Here is a 20153-nt window from a genome sequence, read left to right on the forward strand (position 1 = left end):
ATGTATTTGGCTTCCCTGGATTTATACATGGATTCCTACATAATATCACTGAGTTAAAATAGATCATGTATCTTTGTTCTGTTTACAGAACAATAGAAGGAGCTAATTAACCTAAGTACTTTATCTGAAAAGGCCTATGCTTGTAACATATGGCCCAAAGTCTTGCTTTGCTAATCAAACTTTTGTTTCCTAATATTCAAACAGCAGTGAGTTTAAATAATGTTTATTGTCTCTTTGCTGCAATTCTACTAAAGACTTGTATTTACTTTGTTCCAGTAATAAGTTCACATTCTCTTTCAAGTTATAAGCTAAACTCTAACATGGACTCCAGTAATATGTGAAGATATGTTTTTAAAAATTAATTGACATTGGTTAAGAACTGTTATGGTTGAATTGTGTCCTGATAAGAAGAGGAAATTTGGACAGGGCCAGAGAGAGAGAGAGAGAGAGAGAGAGAGAGAGAGAGAGAGAGAGAGAGAGAGAGAGAGAGAGAGAGAGAGAGAGAGAAACACCAGGGATGTAAAAGTACACAGGAAAGACCATGTTAGGATACAGTGGAGGTAGCTATTTGCAAGAGGGGATTATTGTATAGTCTAATAAAAAAATTGGAGGGAAAAATTCAAAGGTCTATGCTAGCATTTATTGAGCATTTATAAAGTAATTAGGAAGTATAATTATATCTACAACTATATTCATATATAGTTTATACAAATAAATGATAAATTATAAATTCTGATTTTGATGGTTATATGTATATAAAATGTCTTATTTGAAAAATTCCTTTTATTTAGTCTCAAATTTCTCCCTAAAGTGGACTTTCTCTCTCTTAATTACTCCCTGCCCTCATGCTATGCCTTATAACATTATTACATTCTTTGATGTCTTTGTTTTATATTTTGGAATGTAGTTTTAGCTAAAAACAAACAGAAACTTTCCTAAATATCAGAAAAGAATTTTCACATGAGCAAATTTTAGGCTTATAGTATTCAACAGGAAGCTAAAAATATCAATCATCTAATCTGATCATGTTGCAAGGCACTGAATTATATTGTCTTGAGACTATGACCCTTGCATAATTTTGATCTTCAGGTTTATAGGATTAGAGCTACTTATTTCCTCCTCTGCAAGCAGTTGCGGTTGAACAGCGTTGTATTATGATTGCTTGCCTCTGCTGTACATGTTCACCTGAGATGTGGATAATTGACCAAAAGGAAGACTAGCCCAGAAGTTGATCAGTTTTCTATAAAAATTCACTCTTTGTCTAACTACCAAAATTTGTCTCCATACATTTATAAAGAATGGGCCAGTACCCTCTCAGCATCTGGTGGTTCATTTTTACAGGGCCATCAAGGGTGCTCAACAACCATTCTGAGTCTGCTGTTGATGGCTTTCAGTCCCCACATTTACCTGTAGATCTTCACTAGTCTACTTAAACCCCCTCAAGTACAGTACCTCCCTACACACCTCCAATCTTTCCCTATTTCCTTGCCAACTCCAAAGTTCCACCTCTTTCTCTTGTATTTCCTAAATCTTCATTTTTTTTCTTCTGTTAAGTCCTCTATCTCTGAGCTCCTTTATAAATCTGATAGACAGTTCAGCCCTGGTTTTACTTTATTCCCACCTCTTGGACCATTCTTGGGTCTTCTTGGACCATTCTTGGGTCTTCTTGGTTGGCACCCTCTTCTTTTCCCGACCTTGATATTCTGTGCCTTGAGCCTTCTCTTCTTTCTACACATGTTCCCGAGAGAGAACCCCATTTATTTCATGACTTGAAACACAGCATCTGTGTTATATGCTGAGGATTTCCAGATTAATTATATCCAATTGTCAACTTGTCATTCTCTTGAATGTCTCACTTAACATGCCCAAAACATATTTTCTCTTAACCCTGCTTGTCTCCTAGCTCTGTAGTCCAGAAAGGGGCACCATCATCCACGTAGATGTTTAAGGCAGAAACCTGGAATTTATCTTGAATTCCTTTCTCTCCCTGTCTACACCCCTATCATCTCGTCTAATAGTAAACCCTATGATATATCTTCCAAAATCAATCCACTCTCTGTCCTCACTTTCATCTCCTGCTTCTAAGGCCACATTCGTCTCTCTTTGCAGGAGACGCTCACTGCTGCTATTCTTGCTCCCATGTCTTATTTCAGGCTCTTATCACTTTTCCCTTGGACCACTGCCATAACCTCTTACCTTCTTTCACTCTAATCCCTTCTCAGCATTGCTGCCATTGGATCTTTTAAACATGTGAGATCCAGAATCTTTAGCATTGCATACAAAGCCTTTCATGATCTGATGTTTCCCTTTGTCTCCAAACTTATTTCCCTGCCTTGTTCCATATCACCCATCATATGCACAATATGCTTTCCCTGCTTCCGTGCTTTTGCTGTGTTGCTGTCATGACAACCACCCATTATTCATCTGCCTTACTCTTATTTGTCCCTTAAGAAACTCAATTAAGATTTTTACTCCTTCTAGAAAAACCTCCTTTGATTTTTTACAATTCCAGAAATATGGCCCTTGAGTTCTCTAACTTCTGTTATGGCACTTATCACAGAATATTCTGTGTGTCCCACCAGACTGAGAAGTTTGAGAGTAGAGACTCAAATTATATATGACTGGCACAGAGTTAGTGCTCATTTAATGTTTACTGAATAAATTAACAGATGAACAATACAGTTTTGAACAAAATTAGAGAAGTACAGATATCTGAGCATAAAATTAAAAGGCAACAACACGTTAATTCTGGAGAAAGTTGTGAGGTGAAGCACTGAGTGAATTAATTTTCATCTTTAACTTTATGTGCTTAATTAAAAAAATAACTGGCCTGTTGTATGGGAGTTATGAGACTAAGAGAGCATGACATGAGAGTTATCAGAACTATCATGACCCACATTAGACTCGTAACTAATGGAATAATTCTGGACAAACCACTTAACTGATCTGGGTCTCAATTTCTCCATCTGTAAAGTCAGAGGACTGGCTAACCTAAGTATTCTATTAAGATCTTTTCCAAGTCTAAAATTCTACTATTTTACAAATACAACTAGTTTACTTTGCACCTGATCTTAGCCAAATGGTCGAGAAGTGGTGGAACTAATTTACTTTGTAATGGAACTCTTCTCTTTCAAGAAGAGTGAATTTAATTCAAAGGAGTTTAATCTAAACTTTTCTGCTTCACTTTAAGTTAATTTTTATGTATTCTTTGGATGTTAAAAAACAAGTGCACAATTTACTAGGACCAGTTTAATGTCTCAGGATGACACCACAAAAGAGTCCCAAGTTTTCTCTCTGCAGGACATGAAAGAAAGTGTTAATTTGCTCTCTTGGCATGCCTGACTTTTTGAGAAAAAATATCTGAATAACTGCATGTTTCTTTTGAGCTGTACTTTCCAAACCAGCCTTCCAGGAGATGGAAATAGGTCACCTCAGTAGAGGTCAAGTAAGTGTAGGAAATTGCTGCATCCTAAAGCCCTTTTTTGGAGATGACAATCTATTTTGGTCTATTGAAGCTCAGGAAGTTCTGTGGTATAGAAAAGTGCTTAATCCAGCATTTCCGTAACTGATGTGTGAGTAGGGAACACATTTTTCATGGCACATACAGACGGTGCCAAAAAAATGTATACACATTTTAAGAAAGGAAAACTGTATTAAAATTGTAATACTCAATATATACCGATAGCAAAAGATGAATACAAGTCACATTTGACTTCTGCAATTACAAGAGGTGCTCAAACTGGTTGCCATTAGTGTAATTTTAATACAGTTTTTTTTTCCTTTCTTAAAATGCAGATACATTTTTTGGCACCCTCTGTATTTTCATATCCTGTGGCAATTTGTTCGGGTGGCGCCAATTTGGGAAAGTCCAATTTAGAACAACCTTTCTACTGTTCCCTTTAGTTTTTTGTTTATAAAGCTCTGTGTGTAAGCAGCTTGACTTAAGCTAGGACTATTTTTTGACTTGATAAGTATCCTTGATGATGCCTTTCCAGTCTGATCGTTATCTCCACTAATGCATTTTTCTGTTTCACATTGCCTGCATATGAAAGTTAATTTCTAAGGAATTCCTTAAGTTCCACTTTGTAAACTATTTGACTTCTTCTTGCTACCGATTATAGTGGCTATCAGTTTTTCTTTATAACATTTAAAAACTTTGTGTTGCTATATAGTTATAGAAAATTTCCAGCTGATCCAGTTGGCACGTAAGCACTTCTAAAAAAATACATTATCTTAGCAATTGCTTGAATTTCCTGCCCTATCACCCTTGCAACTTACCTTATTGGTAGTTAAAGCACTTAAAGCACAGAAGAATATATTCTTTGTACATAACAGATGCTATTCTGAGAAGTCGGTTGAACTCCGAATGTGGCCTGTCATCCTGTGTCAGCAGTACAAACTGAAAATCTGTAATATGTCTCTCTCATGTTTTATTATTCAAACATCTTCTCACCTCTTTTCTAAGCAGATCTACTAAGACTTCATCAATTTAAGATCAGAGTTGATTGCTCCAAGCTGAAACATTACAAAGCTTAAATTACTTGTTCTACTTTATAGGGATTTATTTTTAAAGCAGGAGGAGAACAGTGTTTTGACGGTCTGTGCTGGACCTCACATGCTCAGCATGACTGCAGACAGCTGCAACCAAAGTTAGCAAGAGGCTCCTGGGCTCTGACCTGACTGTGGAGTGCCATCAATAATCTGCAGTGAACGCTGGGGGCTGGAGCCAACGGACTTGACAGCTGTCTCCTTAAGAGCATTTCAGAGCAATTTCAGTGATCCTGACGCTAACCTCTTTTTAAAATCCTGTGGTTTCAAATTTGGGGAGATTGAGTAGTTGAATGCGGCTAATTTGAATCATGTTATAATAACTTCATTTAGAACTCAAATGAAACTATACATTGTGAAGGAGCTGTGAAATAAATACCGTTTAGAGAGAGCGTAACGTATCATTATTATTAGCATTGTTTTTGAAGAACAGACCCAGCTCTAGATAGGAAACTGTGGTTATAAAATATATGAGCAAAATACATTGACTCAAGCCAAAGAAAAAAAAAAGCATAAGTATTTCAACATTTTATTAGTAGTTAGGTCATTTTATAGGTATGATAATTAAAATAGAATCTTGGCCTAAGGATAGATAGACTAATGGAATAAAATAAGTGCACCAGAAATGAATGGTATAACAATTTTATATTAGATAACAGCATCAGCACAAATCAAAAGGGGATGAGAATGTTACTAAATAAATAGTCATAGTAACTGGATAGCCATAAAAATAATTACCCCCATCTTGTACTATAGTAGTGTTTCCAGTCGAGATGGGTATATTTAAAGTAGGGAGCTTTTAGAGCTAAATAAATAAATGCCAACATAAACATTCAATAATAGGAATTGCTTATATAAATTGTGGCACATTTATGAAATGAAATTGTAAACAGCCATTAAAAATTATGATTCCTGTCTTAATCTGTTCAGGCTGCTATAGCAGAATACCAGAGATTGGGTGATTTATAAAGAACAGAAATTTTTTTTCTCATAACTCCAGATGCTGCGAAGATCAAGGCACTCTGTGTCTGGGGCCCGCTTCCTAATTCATAGATGGCTGGCTCTCGCTGTGTCCTCATATGGTGGAAGGGGTGACATAGCTCTCTGGGGTCTCTTTCATAAAGGCATTAGTCCCTTCCTGAGGGTTCCTTATAATCTAATCACCTCCAAAGGCCCTACCTCTTAATGCCATCACATTGAGGGTTAGGATTGCAACATATCGACCTTGGAAAACACATTCAGTCTGTAAGTAGTTACAAAGAACATTTGGCAATAGAAAATGTATTATATAATATTAAGTGAAAAGAGTAGACTATAGCAAAATTCATGCACCTGTATTACTTAAGATTAAATGCAAATATGTGTGAAGAAAATATTAAATAACAGTGGCTTAAAGTAGATAGAAGCTTATTTCTCTGTTAAATGAAAGTCTATTTGGCAGTCCAGGGCTGGTATGATGATAACACACAGATTGATCTTGTTATTCCACTATGCATGGACTCAGCCTCAAAGCTAAAAATGGAAATATCTGTGTTTCAGACAGAAGGATGAAAGAAGAGATGAAGGAAAGGGCAAAAGTCATTTGTGCTATCTGTGAAGGACAATTCCCAAAAGTTGCCACATGACCAGACCATCTTGCATAGATCTCTCTGTCTGAACTCAATCAAGCAGCCCCTCCTAGCTGCAAGGAAATCTGGGAAATGTAGTCTTCAAACTGGATGGCCGTGTGTAGCTAAAAGTCAGGGCCTCGGGCGGCTGGATGGCTCAGTTGGTTAGAGTGTAAGCTCTTAACAACAAGGTTGCTTGTTTAATTCCCTCATGGGATGATGGGCTGCGCTCCCCGAAACTAAGATTGAAAACGTCTACTGGACTTGGAGCTGAGCTGTGCCTTCCACAACTAGATTGAAGGACAATGACTGATGGCTCCTGGAAAAACACACTGTTCCCCAATATTCCCCAATTAAAAAAAAAAAAAAGTCAGGGCCTCTGTCACCATAGAAGGGAAAAAATATTTTAGAGGACAACCGAAAGTCACTGTTTTAACACTATCTTATAATTATATGAAAAAGCAAAGAGGGAAAAGAATGGAAGGAAATATACCAATGGAAGATGGAAATATACCAATGAAAGAGAATATGCCACTGGAAGGAAAGACACACAATTCTTTTACTTTTTTGTTTGCTGATTTTAACCTTCCTTGGTTTTGCCTCCAAGAGGAGTTCCTTTTCTTGGCCTATTCTATTCTACATTGTCCTCGCCTTTCCTAGCTCCTGTCTTCTGGGTTTTCTCCCCTAAATACCCAAATACTATAAGCCTTCTCCTTTCTTATGCACAGCAGTTTAGCTCTGCCTCAGTTTTAGTCTTCAGTGATGTATACGAATGCTGAACAACAAAAAAGAGGGTAAGAGGATTCACTCCTCACAAGACAAAGATATTTTATTTCAGCTCATAGGCAGTATTTTCCTCTAAAGGAAGCTGTAGAGAGTCACAGGGACAGTATTACGTCAGTTAATTACTGTACCCAGCTTGCCCACAAACTCTGAGGAAGAGCTGCCCTACTCTGAACCTGGAACTGAGGCAGCAGGCTACAGGTTTTGACCTCATTTCCTCTAAGCCACAGCTGGTTGGACCAGAGATAAGAATCTGATGGAAGAATAGACTGGAGAAAATAGTATAGCCTAAAGAGGTGACAATGGAGATGAGTTAGGTCAGTTAGATAGAACATTGTATTCTGAAGGCTAGCAGAAAGCTATAAGAAGTTTATGAGGCCCAATAAAGACACATCAATATAGAAGGGGGATTGGTGGGTTACAGTACTTCCATGTGCAAATTCCTTCCCAGAGTTTCTCAGAAAATTTGTATGTTTTTTCTGAACGCTGAATTCCTAGAAAAATCAGTTGAGAAATTGAGAAAACACAGACAAACAAGTACCATAATTCTGTGAGGATAAAGACCGATAATCAACATGGAGAAATCACTGGATCTACGGGAACTCCTGATGTCAAGTTGAAAGCAAGAACAGGAAATGCTGATAAGCGAAGTCAAAGGTTAAAATTGACATATCCAGAAACAAGACAAGAACATATAGAATCAAAGTGGTTACAATCTAACCAGTCAGTCCTGCTTGTACCATGTTTCCCCGAAAATAAGACCTACCTGGACCATCAGCTCTAATGCGTCTTTTGTAGCAAAAATTTAATATAAGCCCCAGTGTTATATTACATTTATATTATATTATATTATATTATATTATATTATATTATATTATATTATATTATATTATATTATATTATATTATACCCGGTCTTACATTATATTAAAATAAGACCAGTTCTTATATTAATTTTTGGTAAAAAAGACACATTAGAGCTGATGGCCTGGCTAGTTCTTATTCTCGGAGAAATACGGTAGTTATGGCCATTTCAACTCACAGGCAGTTAATATAGATTAATGTTATATATGTTTACATGTTATAAGTGTATTTTTTTGACCCCCAACTCTTGTTAATGAGGTATTTTTGCAAATTAAATCAGTACGTTTATATGCATAGTACACTTTATATAAATCTTATGAGCAGTGTTCCAAGAAATGTTTCAGAAGCAAAATGAGTGCTTAAATTGGGAATTTTCATGCACGATTCTATGAAGTATTAGAAAACTTGCTAACTTGTTGGGAGACCTGAATGTTAAATTATTTAAATACTACCTAATAATGTTTGCTGGTATTTTCAGTGCTTGAATATTCACTGTGGGTTACAGATCTCTGTAAATACTATAATAGGAAAAAAAACAGATATAAAAAGATGTGAATGTTATGGAATATTACTATATAAAATCAGAAAAAGATTCAAGATCTCAATTATTGAAAGCAATGTTGACTTCAACAGCAAAACCAAAATCAGGGTGAGCAGACAAAATACTTTTATCAGCAAGTAAAGAAATGAACTTTATGAAATAACATGTACTCTAATGCCCAACTTGAGGATGTTTTCAGACACACTTTTAGCAATTTAACCAACATCAATGAAAAATAAAATAACATTGTCTATGTTGAACAGGCAATTGATTCTAGGTGCATTTTGAAGCTTTACTTTAAAAATAATAATAATTATGGCATTCTATTGTAATATTAAAAATTATTTTTATTTGATATTTACTTTGTGTTATTTTCCTATTTTTTTAGTGTTTTTTACGATCAGAGATTATTTTACATGTTACATATGTTTACCTGATTATATATATTTATATTTTATATATTTACATACTAATATATCTATTTATATTTACAATCATATATTTACATGTTAATATATGCATACATTTACGTTATATATATTTACATGTCGATATATTAGGGCCATAGTAATAACAATAATTTATTAGTATATCATTTTTATAGAAATACATCTGAAAATTTTGTATAATCCTTTCATAGAAAAATAATTATTTTTATTATGATAATTTATTATTACTTAACACATAAATAAAATTATAGAAAATATAAACAATTTAGGAATTATCAGGAATTCTGATTTCTTGGTTTTGAGTAATATCTGCTGGGGATTCAGCAGGTCATTCATTGTAAGAGCCACAGAGACAATGACAGAAGGACATAAGCCACTATCAAGGTGAGGGGTTTATAGGTAATAGCCATTTTGAGCTGGTGAGGATGTGATGTGGAGAAAAGGATGTACACTGTTGGTGGGATTACAGATCGGTGCAGCCACTATGAAAAACAGTATGGAGGGATCTCAAAAATCTGAAAATGGAACTACCTTATGACCCAGCAATTCCACTCCTAGGTATCTATCCGGAGAAATCCAAAACTCTAATTCAAAAAAATTTATGCACCCCTATGTTTATTGCAGCACTATACACAATAGCCAAGACATGGAAACAACCAAAATGCCCATCGGTAGACGACTGGATTAAGAAACTGTGCTCCATTTATACAATGGAGAATTATGCAGGCTTAAAAAAGAAAGATATCTTACCATTTGCAAAAACATGGATGGACCTAGAGAACATTATGTTAAGTGAAATAGGCCAGACAGAGAAAGACAAATACTATATGATCTCACTTATATGTGGAAACTAAAGAAAAGAATAAATGAATGAACTAATCAGAAAGTCTCAGAGACATAGAGGAAAAACTGAGGGTTGCTAGATGGGAGGGGGAGTAGGGATAAGGGAGAAGCTGAGGGGATCAAAAAGCACAATCGGTAACCACAGATTGCCAAGGGGATACGAAAGTCATTTGGGGGAATGTAATCAATAATGTTGTAAAGATTTTGTAGGGTGTCAGATAGGCACATGTCTTAGGGAGACCACCTCAGGGATGATGTAGATGCCTGATCACTGCACTGTACACCTGAAGCTGAAGCTGAACAATAATGAATGTCAACTACAATTTTATATATATATATATATTTAAAAATATATATATATTTTACAATAAATATATATATTTTACAATAAATATATATATATATATATACACATATATACATATTTTACAAGAAGTGGAGTACAGCATTAGGAATAGAGGCAGTGGAAATGTAACGGCTATGTGCGATGTCAGAGGGATAGTGGATGGGCGGAGGGGGTTATCACTGTGTGAGGGATATAAATGATAAATGTTTAACTATTACATTGTTTTGTACACCTGAGACTGAAAAAAACAAAGTTAAAGAAAAAGGTGGGAGGTGAAGTGACTCCTGATGCCCCTGCGTGAATTGTGCCTTATACCAGGAGAGTTCGGTGTTCTGGTTGGCCACGCTTCTTTCCCTTGTTCTTGAGGCCCACATATAATACATGCAGTTCTTATTCCTTCCGTGAGAGTCCTGTTCTCATTACTGCCACACGTTACCTTATTGTAAATGATTGGAGATACTCTGAGAGTGTCAAAAGACCCTAACATGCCCAGATATTTAAAATTAAAGGATCAATCAGGGTGTGATTGAGGAGCACCTGCATTTACTTTCAAGTAGTTGTAATCAATGAACAAGAAGTGATCTAATTCCCCTTCTGATTGAATAGCCTTATTTACATTAAAATACAGTATAATCCTCAGTGGCCTCCACTATCTTAGAACACTGCACTACCTCAGAAGCCCAGTTCTGGCCTCTGCTTGATATCAGCACTGTTAAACAGGTTAAGGAATCATGCTGATTATCCGGGCAGCCCTGTAAAATGCTTACTACACTTAGAATACAAAATTATTTCTTGTTCTGTAGTCATTATCAGAAAGAAAGCCAACACTTCCAAAACAGAACAAAACATTGAAAAACTCTGCAGTTGTATAGAATTCAGGAAGTGTTTAACTTCACCAAGCATGTTTCTTTTAAGTCACTCAATTGTATTACTAATTGTGTTATCATTTATCTCTCCATAAGCTGAATAGACTTATTTCTTTACACATTTTTCCGTCCTTTGGTGTTTTGAATTATGGCCCAAAGAAATTTTGTATCCTAGATCAAAGTGCCCCCAAATAAAAATGATGTATAGATTAATTCCTACATCTATTTATAATTAAATTGTTTTCTTTGATTGAAAGGGCAATTAACTTTATTTTAAAATCAACTGTATATCCACTATCTCAACATGACTATTCTCTCTTTGGAATATTAGACTTTACATTTCCACATAATTTATACCTATTTCAATCTCAGGCAACTTTATTATGTTTTAGTGCTTTATTTTAGCCAAACATGAATACAATTCTTCATTCTGAGAATATTTACTTTCAGGATGCAAACCACCTCATATACTTCAAAAGGTTTCAGCAAACTTTTTCTGTAAAAGGCTAGCTAGTAAATATTGTAGGTTTTGATGGCCATACAATTTCTGTCTACATTATTCAACTCTGCCTCTGTAGCATAAAAGCAGGGAGCATGGTTATATCCTAATAAAACTTTATTCATGAAAGCTGAAATTTGAATTTCACATAATTTTTTATGTATCACAAAATATTATTCTTCTGTTGAATTTTTTCAAGCATTTAAAAATGCAAAAAAACGATTTGTGGGCCATGCAAAAACAGTGGGCTGGATTTGACCTGCGGGCCTTAGATTGTCAACACATGCACTATGCCAGATTCATATGCACTGTAAATATTTTCCACATGATGTTTCTAATCACTTGTACTGGTTAGGAATGAACATTACAATGTTAGGAAGTAGTAGCCAGAAATTCAGTGTCATAGGTAAATCTCTGACAGTTCTGAGTTCATTTATATATTCCAATACTGTGCATCAGGATGATAGGGAGATAATAAGTAGCTTTCATTTGAATCAAAGTGGCTAATCACATGTAGAAACACATTTGGATTAATAATGCTTCCTGCTCATCCTCAAAGGAGAAATGGAAGAAGTAATTAGTGATTTTTTATATTACATAAGAAGTAAAATTGCTATATAAATATGGAATTTAATAAGGCATATGGACCTGGCTTTAATCAAACCCAATTATGAATGTCTAGATTTACAAAAAGGAAACTGCAGTGTTATTGCTGACTTTACCAGAGACTACATGCTTGTGTCTCTTTATTCAGCAAGTTCAATGAGTACATTTAAAATATAATTTGGTTTGCACAAGCTTTCCCACAATTTATCTATCATATAAAATAAAGAACTGTAAAATGATACAAAAATATCTGTAAAATTTTCACCTACCCACTCTCTATCATGCATACTGAAAAGCACAAATTGAAATCTAAAAGGATTAATCATCTGGTTCTTTCTTCAAAGTGATCAGTGGAGTCCTGAAGGCCGCTAGCTGTTACCCTACAAAGACGTTTCCTTAGGCACCAAAGAAGTTATATGGTATACAGGTAACAGAATTTATTTGTGTATTGAATTTTTATATTTAGAAAATTCCAAAATGCTAGAAACACTCCTTTTAGTCTCATCACTTCCTATGTCTTCCTTCTTGACCAGCCTTTCCTATCTTCTGTACTCTGCCTCAGCCACTGGTTAACTCACAAATCTTTGGAGCATGGCTTGAACTACAAAACCACGGACTGAATTTCTAGCCATGGATGATTCACTCCCTTTGTCTTTGGAAACAAAGTTTGCAGAAGCCTCTAGATACCGTATGTGGGTGCTTGCTATGAACTAGATGCTTTCTCAGTGGTAGTAAAACCTTTGCTCCTGTTGTATTTTTTTAAGACAAATTGTAAAATGGAAACTCTGACACATATCTAATGTGAGTATAAAGCTGCTAGTCTGAATTTGGGCTGGGCTCCACTTGTTCAGATGTGGTAGAGGAGCCATGAGGTGTGACCTGGTGGTTTTGGAGTCAAACCTTGCCACATATCTTAAGAGTTTAATTCTGGTGGAAAAATCTCAAACTTCGTAAATCTCCTTCCATGTTTCCAATGAGATATTTTATATTTGCTCTGTTGACTCTGACCCTTTTGATTCTCTTCATTTCTGGCTTAGCTATAACTAGATCATGCCAACACAAAACTGACTTAGTCTCGAGTGGGACATTAATTTACTTTCTAAAGGAAAATTAGATTTTAAAATTCCAGATTTCCATAGTTTTCCACAAAGTAGTTCATCTGACATTAAAGCTTACCTTTATTAAAGTCCTTATTGGCAAACAATTTTACAGATGTGGAAAGTATCACAGGCAAATAGAGTAATTTTCCTAAAAGTTGTCAAGGAATCCTAGGTTCCTTGAATTTGAATATTTTGCTTAGTCTATTGAGTTGCTCCTCATATGAGATTTTAAAAATCACCTTAAACTGTTGTTAAGTTAAATAGATTTTCCTTAAGACTGAGTCTTTTATTGGACATTATAGAATACTTCAAAAAGCACTGTTAAAAACAGCACAATGTTTTTTTCCTCCTGAAATTTCTATACTGAATTTTTCTCTATTACCTTACAACATAAAATAGCTTCTTAAATATGCTTCTCTGATTGGAATTTGACTTTTTTCTTATCTTTTATTTAAAATGATATTTCAGATGGTTTTAGAAAGGTTCACTATTGCATCAACTATTCAACAAGACTCACTTTCCATTTTCCAGATGAAGTCACTTCTACAGAATGAATTTCAGAAACAGACATAAAAGTCCGTTCTTATGAGGTCTGACGTTTAAGTTCATGAACTTGTTGCAATGATGTTGCCAACCTTTTTTGATATCAGAGGGATAATTCATTATGAATTTCTACCAACTGGATCAACAGGTAACCAAGTTTACTATTTGGAAGTGCTGGAAAGGCTGTGTGAAAAAGTTAGATGACCTGAAACTTTCCACCACGAATTCATGGCTCTTGCATTACGACAATGCACCAACTCACATGACATTGTCTATGAAGGAGTTTGTAGCCAGTAAACAAATAATTGTATACCCTCCCTACTCACCTGATCTGGCCCCCAATGGCTTCTTTTCTTTATCCGAAGATAAAGGAAATATTGAAAGGAAGCCATTTTGACGACATTCAGGACATCAAGGGTAATATGAAGACAGTTCTGATGGCCCTTCCAGAAAGAGTTCTAAAATTGTTTTGAAGGGTGAACTAGGCGCTGGTGCCACTACATAGCTTCCCAGGGAGGGTACTTTGAAGGAGACCATGGTGATATTCAGCAATGAAATACGTAGCACTTTTTCTAGAATGAGTTCACGAATTTACTTGTCAGACCATATAAGACTTAGATCGTTGAATCATACGTTCTCTATAAAGCATATAGGAAATAATGTACATGGTAATATTATTTTCTTTAAGTAAATACTTTTGTATGTTTCTCTAATGCCCATGAGAAAAACTAGGTTCTCAATTTTTAATTCATAAGTTAGCATTAGTATTAACATACTATATATATATCTGCAGATTTATAAGATGATTAAATATTCAGACTCTTACTAGATCAAGAACCAGAGAAAATATACAGATACTTGGCTTTATAATTCCTTAGGGAAGACAGAAAACTGTTATGCAGAACAATCCAAAGAAACAAGAAGATGAACAACATTATATAATCTATGAAGGCAATCAATAATTGTTAATCATAGACTAAACCAAAGAAAGGCAGTCAAGAACCAGAATTATGAGTCCTAATTGCAATGTAGTTTTCTAAGTGGTAGACTGAGCAGCAACTATTTTATCCATTCTGTTCATCAATAAATAAGGATTTCTTGGACATACACTATGACAAAGGCATTGTATCTTGCACGGGAAATTTAGAGTCAGAGTCCTGCCCTCTATGAACTCATTATTTTGCAATAGAGTTTCTAATCTGTAAGAACAAAGCATCTCTTACCATTTGTAATGAATTACTTCTCATTGCCCAATTCAAAATTTCCAAGGATTTCTTAACTGTAATAGCAAAGGTATACAAATGTTCATAGAAATTGCTTTGGCTGTGGTATGAGATGGCATAATTTTCAGGATTCAGTGGATAAGTTAAGATGCTTTACAGCATTTAGATGTGCAGGTTGCTGCTTCTGAGATTAGAAAACTGTTCAGACATATTGAGGTAAACTCAACGTAGAGAAAGGTATGTCTTGTCATATAGGAAAAATATTGATTTTATTTCTGGATCTATCACTGAAGCATTTTACTTATCCTCTCAGTACATTAGTTTAATCATCTATAAAACAATACATTTGGATTAAATCTCTAAAATCCCGTTCTAGAATTTAATTGAACATATTTCAAGAATTTAAAAATGGGAAGAAGTTGATTTATTTTTCAAGTACCAGTGCTGGTATGACTTGAACAACTGCAGGTTCTATGGTTAAAATGACCAAGAAACTATGATAAGTAGAAAGAAACAACACAGAAAGGAAGAATGTTTGTTTCCAAAGATTAGGAAACAGACAGAAAACATTAATAGCGATCCGTAACAACTTGGTTGGAGTGTGCTCGAGTTGAGTTTATAGGACATACATCATAACAAAACAAAACTCTTTTGACTACATATCTTCTTCCTGCCTCAATTCATTTCTTTGCTTCCCATTCACAGTAAATGTACTGAAAAGAGTATTCTCCAGCTCCATAATCTCATTGCTATTGGATTTTTGACTTTTTACTCCACTAAAATGGCTCTTTTTAAATCATCAGCACTCCCATGTTATCAAACCCAGGCATTACTTCTTTGTCTGCCTCCTCTTCTCAGCCTGAGAGACATACTCAACAACTCTCTCCTTTCTCTTCTGGTCCTCTTGAGCCCAATTCTCCTGATTTCTACCCGTATTACTGTTGACTCTATGCAGTTCCCATCTCTAGTTCCTTCTCTGCCTGTTCTCTAAATATTGGAGTGTGATCAAATTCAGTCTTCTCTACCTACCTGATTCTTTGTTCCTAGATGATCTCATTTGCCCCATTGCTTTAGAAAGCATTTATGTTCTAATGACTTCTAAATATTTATCTCCAGATCTGATCTCCCCCAAATTCCAGATTTATAATGTTCACCACCAACCTGCTATCTCCCCTTGAGTATCAGGAAGTATATTAGACTCAACATGTCTAAAGAAAATGCTGGAAACTATCATCCATCACCATCTCTGGGAAAGATGTTCCTCATTCAGGCTTCCCTATATTAGAAAACAATACCTATAAAGCTCTCATTGATACATTAAAAAACTTGGGCATAATTAATTATTGATATTTTCTTTCTTTCATTCCCTCCATCCTCACCTCTGCCCTCACCATCCAATCTTTCAACTTGTCCTGTCAACTTAACCTCCAAAATATATCCCAAACTCATTGGCTTTATTTCCATTGTTTCCACGCTATTCAAGCCACCACATCTTTTACATGTGAAACTGAATAATCTAACTAGTCTTCCTTCTTCTACTCTTGTCAATACAAGTGATTTTTTTCATTGAGAAGGCTGAAATTTTATTAATTTTTGAACTGCGATCATACTTAACAGATATTAATTCCTCTGTGCCATATTATCAAGAAATAACTTATGCCATCTTTTTAAAAGTTGTTTTGAAATAATTTTTGATTTACAGATGATTTGTAATGAGAGTACAGTTTCCATATACCCTTCACACGCTTCCCGTAATGTTAACATCTATACATAACCTCATTACATTTATCAAAGCTAAGAAACTTACATTGTAATAAGACTATTAACTGAACTACAGACTATTCATATTTTCTCCACTACCGGTAATGTCCTTTAAGTGTTCCAGGATCCAATCCAGAATACCGTTTCACATTTAATCATCATGTCTCCTTAGTCTCCTCAAATCTAGCGCAGTTTCTCAGTCTTGCCTTATTTTTTTTGACTTTGACACTTTTGAAGAGAAGTAGTCAGGTATTTGATAGAATTTCCCATGTCCCTCGATTTGAGTTTGTTTCCTGTTTTCTCACAATTAGACTAGTGTTACAGATGTGGGGAAAGAAATACCACAGAGATGAAGTGCCCTTCTCATCGCATCATAAGTTATCTTTTTAAACACATAAACAACATATGCTTTTTGCTTTATGATGATGCCTATGATGACTTCCTATCACACTTAAGATAAAATCCAAACTTCTGCCCATGCTGCACAAGACTCTGCACTTACGATTTGGCTCCTGCCTACTTCATCAATTGCCTCTTGTACTATCGTTCCTCTTAGTCATTATGATCCAGCCACACTGGCTTTCTCTTTATTCTTCCAACATGCCAAGCTCAGTTCTACCTCAAGGCTTTTGTACTAGCTTTTTCTTCAGCCTGGTGTGGTTATTCCCTTAAATATTTGCATGGCTGGCTTTTGCCTGTCATTAATATAACAGCTCAAATGTTATCTCCTAAGGGAGTGTTTTCCTTTTTTCTCTCTTTAAGGTTACCTCCCTTTTAGTCCTCTATTATTTAAGTCCCCCCTCTTCATCTCACTTATTACTATTTGGAATTTTATATACAGAGGGTGCCAAAAAAACGTATGCACATTTTAAGAAAGGAAAAAAGAACTGTATTAAAATTGTAATACTCAATACCTGTATACCGATAACAAAAAATGAATACAAGTCATGCATACACATGTTTTTGGCACCCTGGTATGTGTATCTTGTTTACTGTCAGTTTCTCCCTCTGGAATATAGAAAAGGAACTCATCTTAGTTGTTCATTACTATAACTTATGTCTTAAACATTTCCTGCCACATGTTGATAATAAATACTTAAGTAAAAAAATGAATATCACAAAGAAAGAATCATACCCTTCAGATTTTAGAGCTCTACAAGACTTTAAGATTAACCATTTCTACTTTCTCATTTTATAGATGGACTACGTTCCAGAAAGGTGAAGGACAGATCAGCTGGTTACTTAATCTAGTCACATAGCTAGTTAGTGGCAGAGCCAGTGATAGAACTCAGATCATTTGAACTCAGATCAGTTCAAGCTTTAAAATATAATCCATACTTCTCTGATATGTTTGAAAAGGATTTCAGGAATGACTTTGGCTATCAGTGGTTTCAGATCCATCTTTGAAGTCATTGTGCTATAAGGATGCATTCATTCTAATCTTTCCCTGCTGCCTCGTGCATCTGGGCTGCTAGAAGAACTTGTACAGTGACATAAGTTGATGCCATTATAATTCGCATCTTCTAGCCTCACCTGGGTTTTCTGAAAGCCCTGTAAAATATTCCTGCTTATTCCTATTTGGCTTTCTTCTCCAGCTGTGCATTAGCTGTCCCAAACTTTAATAATTCACCCATTTATATTTATTAAATGACTTTATTTTCAACTTCTCATGAAACAGAAGTGATCTGTTTTCTCAACTTCTCACAGTCTTAACTACAGACTTCCCTTTATTTTCTTTGATACTTCCCTTATTTATTTCATGCTACAAATTAAAGCATTTTTTCTGTCTAAACAGGTGCTTCTCCTTCTTGAAACTCTTTCCCCTTGAGTTCCCTGACACCATTACCTCCTGGATTTCTTCTTACCGTTCAAACCATGTCTGAGACTTCTTCACTGAGCTCACTGAGCTGTGTTTCACCCTGCAATTTCATTCCTTCCCTTTTCTAATGCTTACCTCTCTCTCTAGGAAACCTCATGAATTCCTTATCTTTGCATAATACCTGTAGGTAGGATCTATATTTCATGTAGGGATGTGAAGGCAATCTGGGTATATTTTCAGCTCCCATATTTTATCTGAACTTCATATTTGTATTTCCAACCAGACATGGTTATAGGAGAGATCTCCTTGTTATGTGGTGATGAAGTGCCCGAAGCACTATTTTCATACCATACCTGAGATTTGCCTTGAGATATCAGTTTTCGATGTCATCAAACTAATCAGCAGCTGCTTATTAAGAATCTATCACAGCCCAGGCATTGTGCTAGACCTTTTACCTTCTGCTTTTAACAACTGCAGTCAAATCTGCTTCACTTTGCCAAAATTAATAAAATCAGTTAGAACATGGATAAAATTGACCTAGAAGAAAAGAACATATAGGAACATAGCTTCTAATTTAATGTTAGAAATATTTGTCTTTTTTTTCACCAGAATTTATTACATATGCACGGAAATGTGCCCTGCATTGTTGCTAAACAAACTCTGAAGAAGTTTCTACATTCCAACCTGAGGAAAATAAGCATATTAGGAAAAACATCAGAGGGACAGTGGTATGCTACCATAAGAACCCCAGATTCATATTTTGCCTCTAGAAGCTGATCACTTCTGAGTGGCTGATTCTATGTTAAGCAACATGGGAAAGTTCATATTCTGGACATCAAAGATAAGAAATGTTGTACTTCTGATTTAATTGATTTAAAAATGTTCTAAGAATTTAATAACGTTCTAATGAAGCAACTGCACACAAAGATATAAATATCCAAGACTGCATGTTTACCTTGTGATTCTGATTGTGTCTTCACTTAACAAGTTCCTAGATTAAACGCTCGCCCATTTCTGTCAGACAACATGCAAAGAAAATCTCAAGACTGGAATTCCTATGGGGAGAGCTTTTTCCTCCCTGAAGAAATCCTCCTTGTCCCAGTGAATGAATATCACTTGGTAATTCAAGAGAAAAATATATTAACATAGGAGATCAGTTAGAAAGGGAATCCTCAAACAATTTAGTTAACACTGCAGTACTTACAATAATTCAAGAAAATAAAGAAGATAACGTCTAGTGCAGATTGGCAGAAAGGTTTTATGCTGAGATTGCTTTGGTAGTGGATATTTGGTATGTGGCATTGGATTCCAAGTTTAAGTTGAGTCTAAAGAGGAAAGATCAATGAGTGGTATTTGCATTGGGTATGCAGCTGAGGAATGAGGAATAACGGTCCTCACATGTGTGTTTGCTGACCTGAGTTTAATAGTATTAGTGTCATGCCAAAAAAGTCTGGAATGTAAGATATAAATGTGATTCCTGATAATGGAAAGAAAAACCAATCTTACACTCCCCCACAAAAGGCAAGGTCTATTACAAGAAGAGATAATTAATAGCTCTTGAAGGAAACTTATCTGGAATTTGTGAACTTCGATATAGTTGAAATAGCCTGATACAAGAGGTTAATTATCAAATAAGTAAAGGGATACCAATAAATCAAAACAGGGAACGTGCACATTTCTATTATCCAGAGATGTGCAGTCCAAACATCACTGATTATTTCCACTAAATCTAAGATTCACAATCTTGAATGCAAAC

This window comes from Rhinolophus hipposideros (assembly GCF_964194185.1).
Source record: "Rhinolophus hipposideros genome assembly, chromosome: 6".
Taxonomy (NCBI): Eukaryota; Metazoa; Chordata; class Mammalia; order Chiroptera; family Rhinolophidae; genus Rhinolophus; species Rhinolophus hipposideros.